General features: G+C 42.3%; 1 pseudogene; it reads left to right on the top strand.

The window, feature by feature from the left end:
- Positions 1-20,159: 20,159 nt before the first annotated feature.
- LOC129144687 (B9 domain-containing protein 1-like) lies at positions 20,160-21,475 on the top strand (annotated as a pseudogene).
- The last annotated feature ends 667 nt before the right edge of the window (positions 21,476-22,142 follow it).

Raw genomic sequence — 22,142 nt, forward strand, 5'->3', positions numbered from 1 at the left:
CTGCCACAAGTCTAAAGCATCTTCCAGTGGGGACCCACAGAAAAGGGTCAGAAACAACCAGACAAGCCTGGAAAGAAAAAAGCAAAAGCAAAATCAAGATAAAAGCTGCCATTGTCTCCTCCCCACGGGTCTCACCCACATCTGTGTCACCCCGTCCACGACCAAAAGACAAGCGCAGTTTCTTCACGTGTCTCTGGGCTCCATGCGCCTCCTTCACGTCTCCTTCTGGCTCCATCCTGCTTCTTTCCTTCCTTAGTCTCCTCTGCAGCTTCTTCTCTCCCTGCTCAGCTCCACCCTCCATTTTGGGTGGGGCAGGGAACCTGGAACATCCCCCTTTCTTGGGGACCACCCTGTTACAAGACTACAGGCAAAATTGAGCATCTTAAGATGCTAGAGCCAGCTCTTGAGGAAATCTGACCTCTGTGGTTTGTTGGGCTTAAAGATAAATTAGTATAACAGTTTTGCAGTCAAATGGCAGAGTGACAGACCTTGCTGGCTTGCATGGTATTCCCTGATGCATCTCAGGAAACCCTTCAGCCTTGGTCAAGCCAGGACAGATGCTCACCCTACCCGAGCTCTAGATAAAGGACTTGGGCAAGATGCTTTACCTCCCTGAATCTCAGTTTGCATTTCTATAAAAGAAGACTAACACCCCCTGTGTTGAGGGGGCAGTTATGGATATCAGCTTGATGCCAATTCATTTAGATGCCAAGGCAGTGGGCAGCCCACAAGTGGAATGGGAGTCCTTCAAGCAGTTGTGCCCAGGAAGGCCTGCCTCTTCTGGGTGTCTCAGGACTGCTAACACACATGCCAGTCCCTCTTCAGTGTCCCCTAGGGCCTCAAGGGCCAGAAATGCAATCCCAAATCCATCAGGAGTCAAGAGAACAAGTCCAAGATAAAAATGTGACAGAGGCAAGGCTGTGTTGAACTCTCACTTTTGAGCACCTCTCTTCCTGTCACCCACCGGGTGCCTCAAACAGCTTGATCTTCCACCTCAAAATTGGTCCTCAGGAAAGGCGTTACTAACAATCATGTGTCTTTATGTGACTTAAACTCCCGAATGTGTTGGCATTAAAATTCTTGCTTTGTCTCCTTGTCAAGGAAATTCACATGCCAGAGAGGTTGGCCCTTGGATGGCTCATCAGTTAGGCTAGGTTCAGCTGCCCAGGGGAGAAAACGCAAAATTAGTGTAGCTTAAGCAAGATGAAGGCCGGTTTCACTCTCTCATGAAGGGGCTGGTATGGCATTTTCACAGCTGGTAAGGACTAAGGCATCTTCAGTTTTTCTCCCCTTCCATCCCAGCACTGGCTTCCATCCTGAAGGTCACAGGAGACTGCCGGGGCTCCAATCATTACCAGTCTTTCAATGGCACGAGAAAGAGGAAAGGCAACAGAGCAGAGAGGGTACCAGCTGACTGAGGGACTTCCCTCTAAATGGTCTTCCCGAAAGTCCCCGGGGTTTAGATATTTAAAAAGACAAGAGGGGTTGGTGCAAGGGGTTAAGATGAAGCTATCCTCAGCCCTGCAGCATGAATTCAATCCCCTGGCAGGGAGCTACCCACATGGTGCAGCAGACCTCTCCAACTCTCCTGCTGCTCCCCTGGGCAGTGTATTTCAGTCAATCTGCCTGTTCTGTTCCCTACTCTGTTTCTGGTGAATCTGCCCTGTTCCCCAGCTCTTGTATTCATAAATAAATAAATCTTTAAAAAAAAAAAAAAAAAAGAGGAATGCACCAGAAAATGCACCAAATAAGGAGCCTGCCCTAGTGAACACTTCTGTCATTTTCCCTGGTGGCCGGCTGATCAGGGACACTGCAGCTTCAAGACTCTGTCCCAGTTTTGGAGACCAGCCCAAATCTGGTAACGGATAAGACAACCAAGGGATATTGTTTCTCAGGGTTTTCAAAATCTACAGTTTAGGCTTTCACATGTTTACGGGTTTTAGGATTGTTACATTCTTTTAGGGTTTTATTTATAGCTTCCTAGTTGTACCTGAACTGTGTAATGAAATTAACTTTGGAAAGAAACCAAGGACACTTAAGCACAGAGGCTGTTTCTTTTCCAGCATTTATTGATTGTGACTCACATAGGAAATACGAATGACCAATGAACCTTCAGCTCATGACTTAGGGTTAGTATTACAGTGGTGGTTGATTGCTGAGGGAAAATAAATCTTATGGAACAATTTCTAGCCTCTCCAAAAAGGAGTAAATCATTTCAGCTTAGTGGCTACATGTGAACAGGAACTGCAATTTCTGAGTTAGCATTACTAAAAACATCAGCTAGCTACAATGCACATGGTAATAAACCTCATGCCAAATATATTCTCCTAATTATTATTCTATGGACATATAATTCTCTCTAACATCCAGGTTTAATATCAGAAGTAGAGGCAATAAACTAAATCACCCTTTCACCTAAAAATAGCAATGGAACTAAGTGCTAGAGTTGGCCACACAAAAATATGACAGCTATGCGCTGTGATGAAAGCACCACTAAGCATGTGAATCTGATTGACCGGAAAGACAGCAGCAAACATTTTGTGCCTACAGAGCATCTACCTACTTAGGAAAAACATTGAAATCAAAGGAAACCAGGGGGTATTCATTTTGAGCTGAAAAACAAGAATGGAGAAGCCTTTTTCTCAAGAAAAGAAAGCATGATTTGAAATGTACAAGCAGTGGCCATTTGCTGACTCATTCTTTGTGAAATGCTCTAAAGGGATGATACACTGAGAGTAGCAATAGCAGTAGCTAGCTTGCATTAGCCCTAAAGGAGAAGGAGCACTTAGTGCTGACTATTTGCTCTATTCAAAGCTACCTTGTCCAATTGTGTGTCTTAGTGGAATGCATCGTCACGTAAAAAATATAAAATGTTTTCTACCCACAAACAGATTGTCCCTGCTATTTCATAAATTGCATCATTTCTAATGTACCTCAATACTTTTTATACCTGAAGCACTTGACTGTCCTCTTGTGTGACTGTGTCTTCTGACAGGTCACAGAGTCTAAAACACTATTTTTTTCATCATTTTGAAAACAACCAGTGAAGGGCAACCACTAGAGCTAACTGACACTGGGTTTGTAGTATATGTAGTACATGGGATTGAGTATGGACCCTTGAGTTAATTCTTTCAAAATTCAATAATAATAATGATGATGATGATGATGATGGTGATGACAGCTATCCCATCGGGGTGTTCACTTTGAGACAGACACTCTATGAACAGCTTATTCATATTCTCATTTACTTCTTTCAACAATACTCTAAGGGAATATTAACATCCCCATTCTCTAAAACAAGAAAGGATGTGGTTTTACTAATAACAAATAGCAGTGTCATTATTTAAATCTGGGTCTATCTGAATTCAAATCCACACTATTTTCTTCAATAATTGGTTGCTTGAGCACTGTTTACAATAGCTAAGCTTTGGAAACAACCCAAATGCCCAAAAATAGATGACTGGATCAAGAAGATGTGGTACATATACACCATGGAATATTACTCAGCATTCAAAAAAGATAAACACATGCAATTTGCAGCAACATGGATGGCACTGGAAGGGATCATGCTCAGCGAAATAAGCCAAAAAGAAAAAGAAAAATACCAGATGGTCTCACTCATAGCAGGAATCTAGAAAACTTAAATAAGGGACCAGGAAAATGAATATAAGAAAGTAAAAATCAAAATCAACAAAAAACTATGAACCAGAGACACTTTTTGGGGGGTGGGGGGCGGGAAGGGAAGGATTGGGGTCAGAATGGGGCTTTTGCAATTGTATGGGGGAATATAAAAATAAAATTTATTATTTAAAAAAAATAAATAAATATAAAACAAGAAAAAAAAAATAATTGGTTGCTCGATTCCTTTCCTCTGACTCTATTTTAGCATGCCTTCTTACAAGAAAAGGAGTGCTTTTATTTTCATCACAGCAGTTCTGTTAATTTTTGAAAAAAACTAAGCCATATAATCTTAGCCTGATATAAGTAATACCCAAAACTCTCTGTACATTTGTTCTAGATTATAATTGGAACTGTCTGTTATCCAGGATCTCTCCGCACATGTGTATGGGATAATGAGGAAATAACCACAACTTATTCAAGTGAATGGGGTGTGTGTGTGTGTGTGTGTGTGTGTGTGTGTGTGTGTGTGTGTGTATAATATCCACACCTTTCTTTGGGAAATTGACAACTATTCTTGGTCAGACAATGGAGCATTTTATTTCATTGAGCATATGACATTGAACAAGTTTTGAAGAATCTGGGAAATATTAGTATAGATAGTGTGATTCTAATCTTGTAAATCACACACAATATCATAAGTCTAGTTTGTTTTATCACATGTGCATGTAAAGTTCTGGAAATAAATATACCAGGATTGTGATGTAGTTGCCATTGAACAGTAGGATTCCAAGTGATTTTTTCTTTTTCTTTTTGGTGTTTTCCAAATTTCCTAAAATAAATGGGTATTGCTTATGATACCCCCAAAAGTAATGTTTTTAAATGGGCATGAGAATACCCAAAATATTGAATGAGCTCCTGAAGGCATGCCATCTAGTGTCTATTCATCTTTAAGAATGTGATCATTGCGGGCCTCCCTGGTGGCGCAGCGGTTAAGCGTTGGGTTGCGAAGCTGCCCGCGGCCTCTGCGGCGCCGGCTCGATCCCCGGCTGCTCCCCGGCCACCCGAGGAGGGTCCCACATGGCGCGCAGACCTCTCCTGCCGCCCGCTGCTCCCCTCAGCAGTGTACTTCGGTCCTTCTGCCTGCTCTGCTTCCCGCTCTGGCTCTGGTGAATTCTCTCACCCTCCCGCGCTTCTGACTGTACCCAGTGCATGTATAAACAAAACAAACAAATAAATAAATAAAACATGCCTCTATTTAAAAAAAAAAAAAAAAAAAAAAAAAGAATGTGATCATTGGTAATAAGATCTTTGATGTCTCTGTCATTTTTATTGGAGAGATAACTGGTCTAAAAAATTAGTAAAGTCAGAGTTTATTACAGAGTTAATCACTATGAATCAGTATGTTTATCAAATATACTCACTTCTTTGTATGATTTTTTGTTTGTGTCAGTTCATGCAAGGATTGTTTCTAGAGATAAGAAATGATGGTATCATTTTGGCTATTCATTTCCATGGCAACACATGGATTCAGGCAGGAGCTCTGGCTGTCTTTGTTATTTGTTACATGTAATTTTAAAGACCCATGGACTTCTAAGCTAGTAAGGTTGATTCCTTATGAGACTGATACCAGAATTGTAGGTTTTCTGGCCTAGTTTCCCAGCCAGGAGCAATCCCAGGCTGCAAGGGGCAGCGCTGAGTCGCAGCCACTAGACCACCATGGGTCGGTGTCTCACGAAGCAGCAGCAGGAAATTCGCAGATGCTCAGGCAAGCAAGCGAGAAGAAGCAGGTTTGTTTAGAAAAAGAAAAAGTTTATTGAGGAGAAAAGGAACAGAAATAAAGTGAGACTCCCAGGCCATGGAACCAGGCCAGGGAGGGGCAAGGAAGCCAAAGTGGAGTTGTGTCTCAGGGAATATATACCTTCTTTCCCTCATTATTCTAAAGCTCCTCCAGTCTCTTTATGATTGGTTAGTCCTCAGGTGGTCTCACTTAATCTGCTACTGAGCGGGGGTTCTTCACATTCCTTATCTTTCATTGTACTCCTTACTGAATCTCTTGTTGACCTTGGTCTGGGGATGTTTGTTATTCCCACCAGAATTAGTTACATTCCTTTTGATGTCCTTATCTCTGGAGCCTTCCTTAACTCTCCAGATGCCCCCACCTGCAATGTCTTTGAGGCTACCTAATTCTCCCTAATTTGCCCTAGGATTCAAGACTACCTAATTCGTTGTACATATCTGAAGCAGAAGGGAGGTATGCTTTTGGTTCTCATAATTTCAATTAATATCTGTAATTCTATGAGCAGCAATAGGGTACTAATACTCTGAAAATATATCAGATTTCACAATTCTTAAAAGGTCACGAAAAATATCTTTTTATATCTACTAGTTTATGTAGAGTATGACGATAGTGTTTCCAGTGAAGTTTCGTTGCTTTTTTCTCTCTTTCTGCCTCTCTCTCTTTTTCTCTCTCTGTCTCTGTCTCTCTCTGTCTCTGTCACACAAACACACACACATAGAATATGAGTTTTCCTTTATTCTACTCAAATAGGAATTTTTACATGCTTCTCTCCTATTTCAAATTCTTGAACCTGGCAACAAAATTATATTAAAAACTAAGAGGCAGAATTCTGATCTGATTCTTATCTTGGGCAATTTTCTAACCCCTCTGTGCTTCCATTTTCTCCTCAGTAAAATAATCTAAATAAATAAATGGAAGAAAATCCAGTTTGAAAGAAGAGAGAAAAAAAAAACAAAAATAGAAAAATAAGATTGCCTCTATACTTTGTGTCCACAGGTTCATAGAAGAAAGGAGTTAATCACTATGAATCAGCATCATTTAATAAACAAATATTCTCACTTCTTTGTATGACTTTTTGTTTGTGTCAGTTCATGCAAGGATTGTTTTGCAACAGGGTGGTCCCCAGGAAAGGGGGAGGTTCCCTGCCCCACCCAAGGGAGGGTGGAGCTGAGCAGGGAGAGAAAAAGCTGCAGAAGAGACTGAAGAAGGAAGCAGGATGGAGCCAGGAGACCTGGAGGAGGCGCATGGAGCCTAGAGACACGTGAAGAAACTGCGCTTGTCTTTTGGTCGTAGACTGGGTGACACAGATGTGGGTGAGACCCATGGGGAGGTGACAATGGCAGTTTTTATCTTGATGTTGATTTTGCTCTTTTCCTTCCGGGCTTGTCTGGTTATTTCTGACCCTTTGCTGTGGGTCCCCACTGGAAGATGCTTTAGACTTGTGGAAGGCTTTGGGGCCTTTCTCTGGGCCAATCCCATTTGGATGGACTTTTACCCACGAGGGGACGGGTAACTTTGGGTGCTTCATTTAGAAACTAGACTCTGCCTTACCTGTATTGTTTCCTAATTTTATTAAAGTTCTTTCCCCTTAAAGTCTCCTATGTTTTGTGTTGATGCGGCGGATGGCAGAACCCATTTAGAATAGGCAGGTTTGCGGGGTTTGGGCTGCCCCTCTCCCTGTCCTATAACAGTTTGGCCAAGCATTAATTCCTAAAGAATTTTCAGGTTATCATTTGTTTCAGGTCCAAACAATGTGTTCCCAACCAAAATTAAAAAAAATACATAGAATTGTGAGAGATACTGTAAGAGGAGCCCCACAGTCATATAGGCCCAGATGGGCCACCATACCCTCATATAGAGGGTGACCTGAGCTGTGTGCCCACAGTGTACACAGCCCATGGGTGAGTCCAGTGCTTACGTGGCCCTGCCCAGACACTGACTGCAGCCCATCTGGGTTTTAGAGAGGCAAGAAATCATTCTGTAGCAGCCTGTCGTGTCCTTTGTGTAAAGGGAGCACTGTAGCCCCTGGTTTGGGCTCAGTGGAGCATACCATACTCCACTGCACCCCCCATGCCCACCACCACACCAGCACAAATTGGGTTTGATGCCCAACCCAGCACAAGACTGGTTTTGACACCCCATGGAGACTAGGTTTTGAATCGGCTTTGGTTTTGACAATGGAACAATCAATTTTGAACTTGTACCAATGCTAATCAGGTTTGAACCTAGGCTAGCATCAATCAGGTTTGAAAATGGTGCCAATTTTCAAAATATGCCAATCAAATTTATGACCTGCAGACCCTGAAAGACATAAAAGGTGGAGTAACAGATGGCCTAAGAAATCCTCATATGGGAAAACCACCACTCCTGATATCTGATATGAGACAGACACTCTTTTGGAAGACCTTTGCTTCAGACTCCAACTCTTCTCATACTCTCACCTGGGAACATCTTCACTTCTGATCTTCCAGCACTGCTGCCTGATTACCAGTCCTGCCTCCAGCATCATCTGCTGACCAGCACCACTGACCTGTGCCTCTAAGAGCTATCTGCTGCTTCCTGATCCTCAACATTGCCTGATGTCTGGTGCCCTGGCCTGTGTCCATGCTACTTCTTAGAGCTGCTCCTGTTGCTGTTGGCTTTGCACTGCCCAATCCAGCCTCCAGACTGCTGCTGCTGGTTGCTGTGATGCTGCCTCAGCAGCACCACCTGTAGGTACCTCCCACTGCCACTAGAAGTTGTCCTGGTCCACCACATATTGGTGTGCCACCAGCTCCCGGTGCTCATTGGATGGGCAATGCCATGGCTCATAAGCATCTTTGAGTTTGGACTATTGGGCAGTGTGGCTGCTGTCTGGGCTAAGACAGATGGCCACTTGCAGGCTTAGTAACTTTACTTTTTCCCAATTTCCCCCTTGTAAATAAACCTTATTACAGTCTTTGTGAGTCTGGGCTTACAATTGAAAGCCCATGGGTGAGAACCTACGAACAGTGACATCTCCCCAGATTTGCAGTTTCAATACAGTTTGGCTTATCTTATGGCTCATTAAATGCCCACACAAATATTCATGGATATTGATCTAGATTTTCAGAATAAAGGACAACCTCCTCTCTCCTTCTTTTAATCTCCCTAGTATTTTTTTTTTTCAGAAGAAAAGAAATTTATTAAAACATACAAGGGAACTCATAGACTCTCCAAGAAGACCAGACTCTGAAGAAAATTACCTAATTATATATTTTCTCTGGGGTATACAAAATCAGGGAGAATAAAAGCAATTATTGATTCTGTTGGCTAAGCAAACAGTTCCCTGGCATTATCTGAGAAATTCAGGAAAGACACAAAGCAACCTTGATTTTGGGAAGATCATTCTAATATGCTCGGTGAGTCAAGAAGAGGGAATTCAATCAACCAAATCTGCCCTGCCCCTTGGCTCTATAGTAAACCTCCAGGACCTCATGGCATGCTGAATACAATGTGTTTTCCAGGGATTTCAGTTGCTACTAGAATATGCCAAACTTTTCTGGCAGTAGAGCAGTTAAACCAGAATTCCAGTCCAGGCTCTTGGTCCTTCAAGCTTAAAGTATGGTTTGTGGACCAGCACTGTCAGCATCACCAAAGCCGTTACTTACATCTTACAGCCCACATTTCTTGACAAGTAAGGTGAGAGTAATACCTGCTTTGCTGATTGAGAGGCTGATTGTAAAAATCTTTGACAATGTCTTTACTACTCTGCAGATGAATGCAAAAATTCAGGGGTGTAGTGAATTTTCCAAAAGTAAATTTTAAAAACTTTATATGAAATAACCTTGTTCCTTTGTTACGATCAAGTCCTTTCTTTCATGAACAATGGTGATAGTATAATAATTTTTCTGTCTCAAATGCTATTACTCAATGAAATACAAAGCTGTACATTTTATGTCATATTCCATTAGTGAGGAATTTTACTAATCTGTAAAACCCTAAAAACCTGGCATCTACCATGTGAAAATGCTCACAAAGTTACAAAAATATTTTCAAAACTTGAGGTATTCTCTTACTTAAGCACAGAGTACTTTTTGGAAAATTGTGTGAAAAGGGTTGTGCTCAGCATTCAGATATGTAAGTAAATGCTTTTATTTTTCCTAGATCATGTGGCTCATGGGAAGGGAAAGAAGGATCCAGTGATGTGCTTCTTATGGCCCTGGGTTCAGATCTATTCCTCTTCAAGTTCTTTGCCTTAGACACCCTCAGTTTTCCTGGTTACAAAGTAAACCCTGAAGGTGAAACTTAACCTTTACCCTTACATTCATTTCCATTTCACTGGGTTTATCTTATCCTGTAAGATAAAGAGGAGTGATATTTTTGCTCAGTTGATTACCATAGGCGATTCTGTTTTAGGAACAGAATACCTGTAAAAAAATGAAAATAAATGTTAACCTTTCTTACACAAATCTTTACAAAGGAAATACATCTCTTAAGTATTATTGATTTTTTAAACCACCCTTTTAAAGTGAAGTTTTCAGTGCATAAAATCTGTTCTCATTATTATCTAATCTTCACTCATCGCACAAAGGTCCCATTTGCAATAGTACCGGCTGGTTTGGGAAATTTACCTTAACTTGTTAAAAAAGCTCTGTAAAAAAAGACATGTAACAAATTGATTTCTCATATCAGACACTATTCCATGGCTATAATGCCCAGAATACAAAATGGTGACCCCAACATCTGCTGCTTTGAAAAGATACCCCAAAATATGACAAGAATTTGTTTAGCCTTTTTAATAAACACATAGCATTAAAATTGTGACTCTGTACAGAGTAGTTTCAATTTCTATATGATACATATGAAACATTAACCATAGAAGGAAATTTAGAAATCATCCAATAAACTCTTTTTTTAAAGAATCCAGGACACAGTAACGTAGTTGAAAGTGTGCATTCTTAGAGACAGGCAGATGGATATGTCTCAAGCTCAACTTGGCCATTTGGCACCTGTAAGACCTCAGGCAGCCACTCATATCTCACCCACCAGCTACTTTATAGGCTTCCCTGCTCTTCAAAAGTAGAACATTCTGATTTAGTAGGGTAGTTATTGTTTGGGTCTGAAAATGCTCAAAAATTTTTTTCATATAAATTAATGGTAGTAATGACCCAGGCTCAAACAATAGCTACCAAATCCTACCAAATCGGAATATTCTACTTTAGATAGCAGGGGGGAAACTGCATCTGTTAAGGGTGGATGATAACATTCAGAGATAATCTAAGTCACAGAGACCAAAGAATTTAAGTGTTTTTCTCAAAGTTATCCAAACCTGGGTTAGCGAACAAGTATCAATGCTGTTTCCCTGCAAAATAGAACAAAACCAGTTAACAAAGACCTTGTCACTGAAGAAACTGTGAAGTGGCTACTGTTGTGCCTGCGAATGACAAACGCAGCCCCCAAGGAATCAAGGATAGCCGATGCAAGCACAAAAGGGAGTTTAATGCAGACTCCAGTCCGGACTCATGACACCCATTGATGCAGCGGTGGATGGCGAGAGTCCCAGTCTGGAGAAATGGGAAGGTCTTTATAGGGTTACAAGTAGGCTTAAAATTTAAAACTAGCTGGCAGTTACTCATTGGTTACTAAAAGGCATTTTTGGCGCGGGCGCAACTCAGACTCAGTTGATTGGCCAGGGATGCTGTGGTCTCCCTATTTGGTCGTCTCTTTTTTTATTGGCCACCAGGGTGGTCTGAGAGGGTGAGGCAAGGATGAAACATAGTTTAAGAATGTTGCATCATCTTTCAGTGAAGCAAAACCTAAACCTATACACACAAAATGGCAAAACAGTAGTCAAGTGCATAACAATCCGGTTCCACATTCCCGCATTTTTTTTTTTTGTTTTGTAACACCGCTAAAAATAAAAGAAGCATAAAACCTATAATAAAACATATAATGCAAGCATAACTATATCCAGATATAACTAAAACTGCTCAACCTCACGACGAAGAGGTGCGAACTGGGTGCGGAGGACCATGGGTTGAATGGTTTGTAGATGCTGTTTAATAAAGCGGACCAGCATATTTAAAATGCAGGGGCCAAAGGTTAAAGCTAGAATAAGTAATACCAAAGGTCCAGCTAGTGCCATATCAGAGTGGTCAGCCAGGGGGTGGTGCTAAACCAGCACTCAAACCAATTCTGCCATGACTCACGTTCACGTGTTGTTATAGGACAGGGAGAGGGGCAGCCCAAACCCCGCAAACCTGCCTATTCTAAATGGGTTCTGCCATCCGCCGCATCAACACAAAACATAGGAGACTTTAATGGGAAGGAACTTTAATAAAACTAGGAAACAATACAGGTAAGGCAAAGAGTCTAGTTTCTAAATGAAGCACCCAAAGTTACCCATCCCCTCGTGGGTAAAAGTCCATCCAAATGGGATCGGCCCAGAACAAGGCCCCAAAGCCTGCTACAAGTCTAAAGCATCTTCCAGTGGGGACCCACAGAAAAGGGTCACAAACAACCGGACAAGCCCGGAAGGAAAAGAGCAAAATCAACATCAAGATAAAAGCTGCCATGGTCACCTCCCCACGGGTCTCACCCACATCTGTGTCACCCCGTCCACAACCAAAAGACAAGCGCAGTTTCTTCACGTGTCTCTAGGCTCCATGCGCCTCCTCCAGGTCTCCTGGCTCCATCCTGCTTCCTTCCTCAGTCTCTTCTTCCGCTTCTCCTCTTCCTGCTCAGCTCCACCCTCCCTTGGGTGGGGCAGGGAACCTCCCCCTTTCCTGGGGACCACCCTGTTACAGTGTCTCTAGGCTCCATGCGCCTCCTCCAGGTCTCCTTCTGGCTCCATCCTGCTTCCTTCCTTCCTCAGTCTCTTCTGCAGCTTTTTCTCTCCCTGCTCAGCTTCACCCTCCATTTGCTCAGCTTCACCCTCCCCTTTCCTGGGGACCACCCTGTTGCAGTTACACAGTTTAGCTCTGTTGAACTTCTTGGGGCCAGAGCATGACGCTGGGGGAGATTCCTGAAGAACTTGAAGTCTGCACTGTCTATCTCATTCTGAAGTACCTAGAATGTAATATCTATAACAAATATACCTCATCATCATGACATAAGAAGCTGACTGACGAATTCTTGACTCCTGCACTCTGTGACCTAGTTAAAAGACAATTCCTCCTAACTAAATTGACACATCATGTGGAAAACTCACCTCAAAGAGCTTGGCACCAGAAATACGCAATGAAATTAACTTCCCTCTTCCCCTTTTTCTCTTTCTCTTCCTTGAAGATAATAACATTAAAGATAAAATTATTTAAATAGCTTCCAAGAAAAAAGGTGAATCATTAGTCTTTCTCTGTTTAGCTGATGGTTTCAAAAGCCTGAATGGTTTTAAAGTCTTAGATTTCAAATATCAAACAAGGTTAGGGGTAGCCTAACAATGCTTCAGGAAGAAGTAAAGAAAATGTAGTAATCCTACTGCTCTGAGGAAGTGTAACTGGTGATTGAAGCCAAAAGTCTGTTACAGGTGGTGCCCCCTGGAAGGGGTTGCTGGTGAGGGTAGATAGCCCCAGGGAAAATGCTAAAAAGTATTGCATTTTGGAGTGGAGGACAAATAAGAAATGTAAGGGACTGAAAAAACGGTGGCAGATTATTCAGTCCTGGGATTCAGTGTTCCAGATTCAGCTTTTGAGGATTCAGTGTTCCGGAGTCAGTATTTTAGGATTCAGTGTTTTGGATTCAGAAGGCTGTTGTAGGCCTCTAAAGGTGGAGGCCTCCAGCAGCCAACCTCAGAGAGGAGAAGTTCAGAGACTTTGCAAGTAGCCGAGCATCTGAAACTGTTTCTGGTTTTGCTGCTCTGACAGCCTGGCCGGGCGCCTTGCTGAGATGCGTGAGTGTGGCTGTTTGTCTGGTCATTCGACTGCTGCAGCTGTTTTTTTGTTTTGTTTTATTTTAAAGATTTAGTTATTTATGCATATTTATGCTGGGGTGCAGGCCAAAGGTGCGGGGGCGGGGGCGAGAGGATTCACCAGAGACAGAGTGGGGAGCAGAACAGGTGGACTGACCGAAATACACGGCTGAGGGGAGCAGCGGGTGAGACAGGAGAAGTCTGCTGCACCATGTGGGCTGCTCCCTGGTGGGCCGGGGATCGAACTCATGCTGCAGTGTATGTGGACAGCTTCATAGGCTGCGTCCTAACCCTTTGTGCCACCAGGGAGGCCCATGCAGCTGCTGTTTTGAGTGTTACTTGTCTGGTGTTGTGCTGGGGCAACTCAGCAGCCCTGGGAGCATCTCCTGTTGTGTCTTTTGTTGTCTTCATGAGTTGGAACCTGGCCTGTAGTCTGGCTGCTGTGTGTCCACAGTGGCAGGAAGATGCCGTCTTGGACACTTAGCCTTGGACACTTGTTTGGGAGAGGAGTTCTGTGTCAGTGGCAGGAAGACACCATCTTAGTTGAAAACACTGGACACTGCTTAGGGAGAGGTAAAGGCCATTTTGGCCTCAGTAACTCTTTGTTTTTCCCTAGTTTGTTAAATAAATCCCATTGTTGTTCTCTGAGACTGATTAGTTTTACAATTGTGTGTGCTGGTGAAGAACTCAGACAGTGACTAGTAAACTATTTGGGCAATATCCTTGGCCAGTTTTAGTGCCCCTTGCTGCCCTGTATCAGAAGGAATTTAATAATATTTCTTTTTTAAAAAGATTTATTTATTTTTACAAGATCTGGGGTACAGGCCAGAGGTGCGGGAGGGTGAGAAGATTCACCAGAGACAGAGCAGGGAGCAGAACAGGCAGACAGACCAAAAGCACTGCTGAGGGAAGCAGCGGGCGAGACAGGAGAGGTCTGCCGTGCCATGTGGGTATCTCCCTGGCCAGCCTGGGATTGAACTGGTGCTGCAGAGGCTGCAGACATCTTCACAGCTCTGCACTCAACCCACTATGACACCGGGGAGGCCCTGATAATATTTCTTATGGCTAAGATGTGAGAAAAACTGGCTATGGACAGCATTTACAGTAAAAGAAAACAAAGAAAGAAACCCCATTGTGCACATCCACTAGGCTGGGTTGGTGAGGATTAAGTGGTGATGTCCCAAACCATCCTCATCCCTGTCAGGCTAAGACTTGCTTCCACTGCAGGGAACCTGGTCAACAGGCAACCCCCAGCTGCCTGCTCCTTTCAGGGGATCTTGGCTGCAGAGAACCACTTTGCCTGTGGTCATGCCCTTATTGGCCAGCCCATGTAAGGTCATTGAATGAGGAAAAGGGGCTGTAATAAAAGCCTAGCCAAATCTTTGACAAACTACATAGTAGGTCATTTTCTCCCACTGCTCAGACCTGCTTCTATTCACAAACATGTCATATACATATCTTATCTCAATGCCTTCTTCAGAGCATCAAAACTGAAACTGAATGTATCACACCTTACTAAAAAATATGGGCTAGTTCTTTGCCTCAGCTTCTTTCTGGCAATTAACAGGTTGCTTAATAGGAGGGCACTTCTAGACCAACAAGGATTATGTCAAACTTGAACTTACATCTCTACTTTTCCTTCCGACCTCAATTTCCAACATGCCTCATGGCCCTTTCGCTGAGGCAGCATGGGCTTGCTTACTTCCCATCTTTAAAACTCACTACCCTGCTGCCTTAGAGAAATGCCCTTCATCTCTTTTTGCACCCAAATATGACTCATCCAGGCTGAACCAGATGTCACAGCACTTATTTGGTGTTGACTTTGGAAGAGATGAAATTCTTTTGCTATCAAGTATACTATAAATTTTGCAAACAGAGTTTAACCACAGCCAAGCATTCCACCAGCTGAGGCTGGGATCTTATGGACTATGTTTGACAGGATCAGCTTCTGAACAAGACAAGGCAAGGACACTTCTGGGCCTATCGTCTGAAGAAGCTTCACTTAACTGTCACAGCTCTTTGCCTTCTCAGTTCATCACTCAGTCAACTAATTTTTATGGAACACTGTCCTGCGCTAGGGACATATCACTGAATAGAACAATCATGTTTCTGATTCTCACAGCTTACTCTCTGGGTTTAGAGATAAAAATCCAACAAACAAGTAAGCATAGTTGCCTGCATAGAATACTAAAAAGAATGCAGTGATGGGCAATAAAGGTGGGGATCTACTTAGAGAGTTGGGTCAGAGAAGTCTCTAGAAAAGGGCTTTTAAGTTGAGCTTGAAAGATAAAAATGCATGAACCATGAGGAAAAGAGTCAGGGAAAGAGTATTCCAGGCAGAGGAGAAATACCCAGGTATCCTTCGTATATTGATTACTAAGTTACTTATAAAGTGAAGATCAAAATACAGGAGGAAAGAAAGGCATCTTCTAATCATACAAGAAAAAAAAGTGTCATATTGACTTACAGAAACAATGGTCCTTAGAGATTTGCTTTTTGTTGTTTTTGGTCTACAACTGATTCTTATTTTTTTTAAAAAATTAATAATCATGTCAGAGAACAGTGAAGAGCAACCTCAGAACCAGTGGGTGATACCCATAGCCAACTCCATGGTAAGAGGAAGAGCTTTCCAGACTCTACTCTCTGACTTTGTGAAGAGGGGCTGCTGGGAAACAGGGAAGGAGGCCATACACCACGTGAACTTTAAAAGACTGAACTCAGGCAGTCTACTCTCTTTCTTTGGCTGACTTCTGATCATGCCCTGGTCCCTGCTCAGCTGAAGCTCTCTGAGGGTAGAACAGACAGAATCCAACCACATGCTGGCCAATAAATTTTCTGCCCCTTCTCTCTCTGTAAATAAATCCTTTAAAAAATTTTTTTTTAATTTCTCTCAGTATCTCAGTATGTCTGCTTTGGGTCTTTTTCCATATTCTTAAGCACTGGTGAGGACTCATGAGTTGGGTCATCCGCATACCCCCCACCACTGAAGGTTTACCCAATAATGAACACTTGCAGAGTCCTGAACTGAAGGACTCTATACTTCTGTTCATTTGATATCTTTTGCTTAAAATTTATTTCTCCACTATCCATTCAAGGACCCTTCCTTGCTTATTCCTCAAGACTCACTTTAAACATCTTTTTTTAAAATTCTTTTTAAGATTTATTTATGCATACAAGAGCTGTGGTACAGGCCATAGATGCGGGGGGATGAGAGGATTCACCAGAGACAGAGCGGGGAACAGAACAGGCAGACTGACTAAAATACACTGCTGAGGGGAGCAGTGGGTGAGTCAGGAGAGGTCTGCTTTGCCATGTGGGTTTCGCTCTGGCTGGCTGGGGATCGAACTCGTGCTGCAGAGGCCACGGATTACTTCATAGTGTGGTGCTTGACCCCTTGCGCCACCAGGGAGACCCTAAACATCTTTTTTAAATAACATTTTAATTGCATTATAATTCACATGACATAAAATTCTCCTTTTTTAAGTGTATATTTTAATGATGTAGCATATTCACTGTGTTTTGCCACCATCATAATTCCAGAATATTTTCATCACCTCCTAAATAACATTAGTATCTATTAGCAGTTAATCCTGTTTCCATTCCACCCCCATATTTTCCTCTGTGGATTTATTCTTGATATTTCACATGTGGCTTCTTATAGTCTTGTGTCTTTCATTTAGCATAATGTTTTCAAGGTTCACCCATGCATGGACCAATAATTCATTCTTCTTTATGGCTAAATGTTCCGGTAGGTAGATATACCAAATTCTGTTTATCTAGCAACTGATAGACATTTGGCTTATTTCCATCTTTTCTCTATTGTGAATAATGTTGCTACAAACATTTGTGTACACATTTTCTGTAAATAACTCTTTCATTTTCTTTGTACACATTTAAGTGTGGAGTTGCAGAGTCATATGGTAAGTCTGTGCTTTCCAGTAACTGCCAAGTTGTTTTCCACCTAAGCTGTACCATTTTACATTCCCATAGATGATGTATGAGTATTTCAAGTTCCCACTCCTTTGACAAAACCTACTATGCTTTTAAAATTATTATTATTGTAGCAATTCTAGTGGGTGAAAGGGAAGATGCATCATGATTTTGATTTGTATTTTCCTGATAACTATTGTTGAACATACTTTTCTGCTCTTGCAGCCTACACCACTTGTTGGCCACTTGTATATTTTCTTTGGAGAAGTCTATTTAGGTCCCTTCCCACTTTGAAAATTTTCAGATTAACGTCTTCTCTTATGTAAAATTTTCCTTCATGTCACTTCCCCTAAGTAAGAACTGATTACTCTCCACACAGTGCTCTTTCTTGGCATGCTATGTACATAACAGAATCTACCCCCCTCCCAGATCAAAATACCCAAATCTATGCAATGTTCATTTCCCTTTCTTCTTGGCAAAGGCAATGTTCTGGTCATCTTTTATGTTTCTATGGCTTAGTGAGAGGCTGTCACACAATAGAAGCCCAGTAAGTATTTATGGAATAGATTAAGGCGGGAATAATTGTCAACAATGAGAAATATAATTAAGTCTGAGAAATCAGGAATTCTAAGAAGAAGAGAATAAAGCTGAAGATGTAGATGAGCCACAGACTGGAGCTGATATTTTAAAACTCTCCACACAAAGGGTAGTGAAGCTGTGAGATGATTCTGCCAGTGTTTGCAGAAGATTGATGGGGTAATTTGGACCAGGGAATGTTGGCCTGAGGAGTTCTTACCAGGGAACTCCTGAAGTGTGGTTGTGATGCGCTGATTATTAGGTAGCTTAACATATTTGTAAATAGAAAAGAAGGAAAGGGTGTGAAAGGTAGTTGGAATTCATAATTCTTGTGACCTTGTGGCCGGTTAAATCTGTGGAAGAAGAGGAAACAATGGTGATGATGTTTCAATTCTAAGAGACCAAAAACATGCACAGAAATTGCAAAATCTAAAGGTGAAGCTAAGGATGAAATATAACGAGTTCGATGGATTCTTGGCAATCTTAGTGAGGGGCGGCACTTCACTATGAAACATACTCTGCAATGATCACTCTGGGAGAGAGCACATTTTTATTTTTTATTTTTTTTAAGATTTATACAAGAACCGTGGTACAGGCCAGATGCACAGGAGGGTAAGAGGATTCACCAGAGACAGAGTGGGGAACAGAACAGGCAGACTGACGAAATACACTGCTGAGGGGAGCAGCGGGTGAGACAGGAGAGGTCTGCTCACCATGTGGGTTGAGAGCACCTTTTTAAAATCTATTCTCCCCTTTTCATTCAAAATCAGTGCAATCTCTTTTCTAATTTTTCAGTCAACTAGAACATCTTATCCTAATTCCCCCAAACACTTTTGCAAATGGAGAGAAATTATTTCTGTATTTCTTTAAAATGTCTCTGAGTTTAGATTAGCTTGGTGGTAACTTGAGCAAATAAAATTTTGTACTATGTATACTAATGTTGCATTGACTGACTTATAAGCAAATTACTTGTATCCTAACATAAGCAAATTACTTGTATAAGCAAATTACTATGTATACTAATGTTGCATTGACTGATGCAACAAGCAAATAAGCAAATTACTCTGAAAATTTATTCTTCAGAGTGTGCATATTCCATTTTTCTCTTTTGTGATTTTAACAAGGTTAGCCTTTGTCATAGCTATCAGATATTGTAGAGCAGATTCAAATTCTTGTGCTTCTATTCGCTGACTTGCGAACATTACCTTATCTTCATGAAATTTAATTTCTACAATGGAGGGTTTTGTAAAGATTATGTGAAATTGTGTTTGTCAAGTCCCTGGTAAATAGATGTTCAACACATGTTCTTTTTCCCATCCTTCTTTTTCAAAATATGGCATGCTTTCCACACTTAAATCTCAAGTAAACTGAGGCAGTATGGACCCTTGACTTGAAATAGGGGCCAGAGAAGAACTGGGATTGGGGAGGAGCAGGTTCATTTTCTGAAAGTGAAAGGTGTCTCCATTCCAAATCCCATCATAAAAACCCTTAGGTTATGTCCCCTCCGAAATGAGATGTGTTGTGCACTGCATGATTTACATTTTGACCAATTTCTGATATATTCTATCATGACTCTAATACTTTAATCTTTTTGAGCTCACTGAATCTTAAGGGTGAAAATAAGCCCACAAACAAATATTTGCATTTTGATTATACATTCAGTAATTCAGGGGATACAGAAGAGCATTGGGCAAGGTCTCTTTCCTTGTAGAATTCACATTCTAGCAGAAAATACAGATATAAAGCCAGATCATCACAAGGTAGTTCAGTGCTGTACTTTCTGATTCTCATTTTAAGTATCATAGAAATTCTGAGCAGAGGCTTTATGACCGGAGCAAGACATAGAGCACTGAGTTATGATACTATAGGTGAGTGGATTTGCTAAGGATGTCCAAACAAAGGAGGAAGGGTCAGTTAAGCAGAAACATCAATCTAGATATGGGTCTTGATAGTAAAGGGATAAAGAGATCTAAAACATCTTGACCTGAGGAAGCTGGGGCGGGGGGGGGGGCATTTGTTGGAAATAATAGGAGGTAGAATCAAATAACATAGACTTTGCTATTCTCTTTGTTTCCAACTCCAAAATGAATTGTGTGGTGGGGGAGGACAGGAAGAAACCTCAAGAAACAAATGTTGAAGGAAAGCCTAGATAAAATCACTCTCTGAGTTGATTGGAATTTAGGGACTATTTATAGAATCCAGATGTTGGATGTGATCTTGGAAGATGGGACTCCGTCTCTCTGGGCTGAGGCAAGGTAAAGTACAGACCATTCTAGATGAGTAAAAGCTGTATTTTACAGTTTCTAGATATAGACGCTGTCAGCAGCCTGGGGTGCTCCTCACTCCTCTACCCCTGTCAAGGTGGTCATGGGTCCCAGCATCTTCCTACTCATGGTTACCTGGCAGGTGGAGAGCACCCAGTTTCCTGACTATGACCATCTCTACTGCAAGCACTGCTTTGTGTCTGGCAAAGACTGGGCCCCCATGGCCAGTCTGGAGAGCAGCACCTCCCAAATCACATCCAAGAGTTATGGCATCTCCATAAAAGAGGTAGGTACCCTGTTCCCCACCCCCATTCATATGCAGCTTCCTTGAACTCACTGCTGGGAACTAGAGGGCAGAACTGAGCATCCAGGCGAAACTATGTAACAGGAAAGGTAGGTAGGCTTTAGAGACACAGAATAGACACAGGGAGAGATATCTTGAGCATAGTAACACATGGAAAGGAGGGTTAGTGTCCTTCTTGGCTTTGGACTTGCACCAGGGACTTGGTGAACTTGGAGGAAACACATGGAGGAGAGACATTAGAGACACTTGAAAGAGACAGGTGGGTGAGTGACACATGGGGAGACCGACAATGGCAGCCATTATCTTGATTTGTATTTTGGTTTTACTCCTTTTATCCCAGACTTGTCTGATTCCTTTCATCATCTTCCTATGGTTTCCTGCCAGAAGGTGCCTTAGATTTGTGGCAAGATATTGGGCCTCTGGCCCTGCTTCAAGCCAACCCTGTTTGGCTGGGCATTTACACATGAGGGGATGGGTAACGTTGGGTGTTTTACTGGGAAACTAGTATCCTTCCTTGTATTTTCTCTCTATGCACAATAATTCTATTAAAGTTTTTTCACACTAAGTGTATTTTCTTTGTTGTGCATGGATGGCTGGACCCCTTTGAAGCATGCAACTTTGGGGGGCCCAGGATGCCCCCCAAACAGCACCAAGATGTTTAGCCCACAAACAGATGCCCACTAACAGAGCCAAGATGTGCAGCAGGAGCTGGTGTGGAGCTTCCCCACTGGCATCACCTTCAAATGCATTAACTCCTGTGGCTGGTCCCACATGGTGCTCAGCTAGCATGGATCAGATGTGTTTGGGAATGACATGGTCAGAGGACACAGGGCAGTACACGTGCTTTCTCAACCTGTCAAAAAAAGACCATGCCCATGTTTGTCTAGAATCTACATCTGAACTGTAAAAATTTATATACTGGTTCATGGGATGGCAGTTGAGTATACAAACCCAAAAGTTGTAATGGGGAAGTGACTCGAGTCTGCTCCTAGTGCTTTGCCACTCTCTTCTTCAATGTGGTGACCAAGGACATGAGGAAGCTGAACTGTGACACAGTCTCTCCAGGCACACAGGGAATCTTGGGGCCCAGCCCACCCCAGCACCTCTCCCCATGATGGCACCAGCCCCTCCATTATCCTTATATCGAGTTAAAAGAAATTATTTCTTCCGTAGGCTCAAAAGCATATTTAAATGCAAACATGTTCTATCTTTCCCCAAAGCTTTTCTTGGTACACCCAAAAAAGCTTGGCTTTGTTTGGCTGTGCAGTCTATCAGGCCAAGCAGTTCTCAGATAATTCAGGGTTGCCGTTATGGAGAGTCGGTCCCCATCCATCTGCTTTGAGTGTGGAGAGATTTTTATAAAATAAAGTGTTGCCTTTTCACAGAGGAAAAAAAACAAAATTTCTAGATATAGAGGCTGTAATCTCCTTGGTAACTTTTCAATTCTAGAACAACCTTCAGGGCCTCCCTGGTGGCACAGGGGTTAAGACGTAACCTATGAAGCAATCCGCAGCCACTGCAGCATGAGTTCGATTCCCAGCTGGCCAGGGAGAAACCCACATGGCGTGACAGACCTCTCCTGTCTCGCTCACTGCTCCCCTCAGCAGTGTACTTTGGTCTGTCTGCCTGTTCTGTTCCCCGCTCTGTCTCTGGTGAATCCTCTCACTGCCCCCCCCCACCCCCGTATCTCTGGCCTGCACCCCAATTCTTGTATAAAAAATAAAATCTTTAAAAAAATATATAAAACAACCTTCACATCAGAAAATCTTTCCTATAGTGCAC

Source organism: Talpa occidentalis, unplaced genomic scaffold (genome assembly GCF_014898055.3).
Source record: "Talpa occidentalis isolate TD23 unplaced genomic scaffold, MPIMG_talOcc4v2.1 talOcc4.6, whole genome shotgun sequence".
Lineage (NCBI taxonomy): Eukaryota > Metazoa > Chordata > Mammalia > Eulipotyphla > Talpidae > Talpa > Talpa occidentalis.